Source organism: Mya arenaria, chromosome 10 (genome assembly GCF_026914265.1).
Source record: "Mya arenaria isolate MELC-2E11 chromosome 10, ASM2691426v1".
NCBI classification, from domain to species: domain Eukaryota; kingdom Metazoa; phylum Mollusca; class Bivalvia; order Myida; family Myidae; genus Mya; species Mya arenaria.
The window spans coordinates 42,365,408-42,368,434 of record NC_069131.1 but is presented as its reverse complement, the minus strand read 5'-3'; positions in this window follow the sequence as shown (position 1 = coordinate 42,368,434).

Below are 3,027 nucleotides of genomic sequence, written 5' to 3'. Positions count from 1 at the left end.
TAGTCCCCACTGTAAACGCTAATCGATTTTGTTAATTTAATCCGTCGAGAGTTCCATTAAATATTCAATTAAAACATTAAATCTCGCTCATCTGTGTTGAAATGGCTTTTCTATTTGTAGAAGTTTCTGATTTCCCTCCCAAGATATTTACCAATACCTTATAGTGAGTTCGAGTTGGCTGCTTATTTAAACACTGTGGCAATCAATACATTGTCTATACAGAGAGATGAAAGCCAAGATGGTCTAAGGGCCAGTTAAATAGACGGAGTTAAATGTTTTTCCCTTCAACCCCCTGATACCATTAATTTCAAGAGATGACGAGATGCAATGAGGCGGAGGCACCAATCTCCTATTTTAATCTCCACTATCCTGTATCGTGAGCCAGCTTTGTTTTGCCTAAGACATATTTTGTTTTATCTATAACCAGCTTTGTTCATCTTGATTAATTTCCATTGCGGATACTTCAGATGGACAAAATGAATACGATAGGAATCTATTTAATCTGCATGTAACAAATATTAGTAGCATTTCCAAAGATGATTTGATTATGAGATTGTATCTTATTTGTGATTGTTGAATTGCATACATCAGACGGATAGTTGTTTATATGTGTGCCAGAGCTGAGATGGTAAACTCACCTTGTCTACCAGAGTAACAAAGATACAATCTCCTTGTATACCATAGTTACAATGGTAGGATCTCCTGGTGTGCCAGAGTTACAATGGTAGGATCTCCTGGTGTGCCAGAGTTACAATGGTAGAATCTCCTTGTGTGCCAGAGTTACAATCATGGTAGAATCTCCTTGTGTGCCTAAGTTGCGATGGTAGAATCTCCTTGTGTGCCAGAGTTACAATGGTAGAATCTCTTTGTGTGTCAGAGTTACAATCATGGTAGAATCTCCTTGTGTGCCTAAGTTGCGATGGTAGAATCTCCTTGTGTGTCAGTGTTACAATGGTAGAATCTCCTTGTGTGCCAGTGTTACAATGGTAGAATCTCTTTGTGTGTCAGTGTTACAATGGTAGGATCTCCTTGTGTGTCAGTGTTACAATGGTAGAATCTCCTTGTGTGCCAGTGTTACAATGGTAGAATCTCCTTGTGTGCCAGTGTTACAATGGTAGAATCTCCTTGTGTGTCAGTGTTACAATGGTAGAATCTCCTTGTGTGCCAGTGTTACAATGGTAGAATCTCCTTGTGTGCCAGTGTTACAATGGTAGAATCTCCTTGTGTGTCAGTGTTACAATGGTAGAATCTCTTTGTGTGCCAGTGTTACAATGGTAGGATCTCCTTGTGTGTCAGTGTTACAATGGTAGAATCTCCTTGTGTGTCAGTGTTACAATGGTAGAATCTCCTTGTGTGCCAGTGTTACAATGGTAGAATCTCCTTGTGTGCCAGTGTTACAATGGTAGAATCTCCTTGTGTGCCAGTGTTACAATGGTAGAATCTCCTTGTGTGCCAGTGTTACAATGGTAGAATCTCCTTGTGTGCCAGTGTTACAATGGTAGAATCTCTTTGTGTGCCAGTGTTACAATGGTAGGATCTCCTTGTGTGTCAGTGTTACAATGGTAGAATCTCCTTGTGTGCCAGTGTTACAATGGTAGGATCTCCTTGTGTGTCAGTGTTACAATGGTAGGATCTCTTTGTGTGTCAGTGTTACAATGGTAGGATCTCCTGGTGTGCCAGAGTTACAATGGTAGAATCTCCTTGTGTGCCAGAGTTACAATGGTAGAATCTCCTTGTGTGCCAGAGTTACAATGGTAGAATCTCCTTGTGTGCCAGAGTTACAATGGTAGAATCTCCTGGTGTGCCAGAGTTACAATGGTAGAATCTCCTTGTGTGCCAGAGTTACAATCATGGTAGAATCTCCTTGTGTGCCTAAGTTGCGATGGTAGAATCTCCTTGTGTGCCAGAGTTACAATGGTAGAATCTCTTTGTGTGTCAGTGTTACAATGGTAGAATCTCCTTGTGTGCCAGGGTTACAATGGTAGAATCTCCTTGTGTGTCAGTGTTACAATGGTAGAATCTCCTTGTGTGTCAGTGTTACAATGGTAGAATCTCCTTGTGTGTCAGTGTTACAATGGTAGGATCTCCTTGTGTGTCAGAGTTACAATGGTAGAATCTCCTGGTGTGTCAGAGATACAATGGTAGAATCTCCTTGTGTGCCAGAGTTACAATGGTAGAATCTCCTTGTGTGTCAGTGTTACAATGGTAGGATCTCCTTGTGTGTCAGTGTTACAATGGTAGAATCTCCTTGTGTGCCAGTGTTACAATGGTAGAATCTCTTTGTGTGTCAGTGTTACAATGGTAGGATCTCCTTGTGTGTCAGAGTTACAATGGTAGAATCTCCTTGTGTGCCAGTGTTACAATGGTAGAATCTCCTTGTGTGCCAGTGTTACAATGGTAGAATCTCTTTGTGTGTCAGTGTTACAATGGTAGAATCTCCTTGTGTGTCAGTGTTACAATGGTAGGATCTCCTTGTGTGTCAGTGTTACAATGGTAGAATCTCCTTGTGTGCCAGTGTTACAATGGTAGAATCTCTTTGTGTGTCAGAGTTACAATGGTAGAATCTCTTTGTGTGCCAGTGTTACAATGGTAGAATCTCCTTGTGTGCCAGTGTTACAATGGTAGAATCTCTTTGTGTGCCAGAGTTACAATGGTAGAATCTCCTTGTGTGTCAGAGTTACAATGGTAGAATCTCCTGGTGTGTCAGTGTTACAATGGTAGAATCTCCTTGTGTGCCAGTGTTACAATGGTAGAATCTCCTTGTGTGTCAGTGTTACAATGGTAGAATCTCCTTGTGTGCCAGTGTTACAATGGTAGAATCTCCTTGTGTGCCAGTGTTACAATGGTAGAATCTCCTTGTGTGTCAGTGTTACAATGGTAGAATCTCCTTGTGTGTCAGTGTTACAATGGTAGAATCTCCTTGTGTGTCAGTGTTACAATGGTAGAATCTCCTTGTGTGTCAGTGTTACAATGGTAGAATCTCCTTGTGTGCCAGTGTTACAATGGTAGAATCTCCTTGTGTGCCAG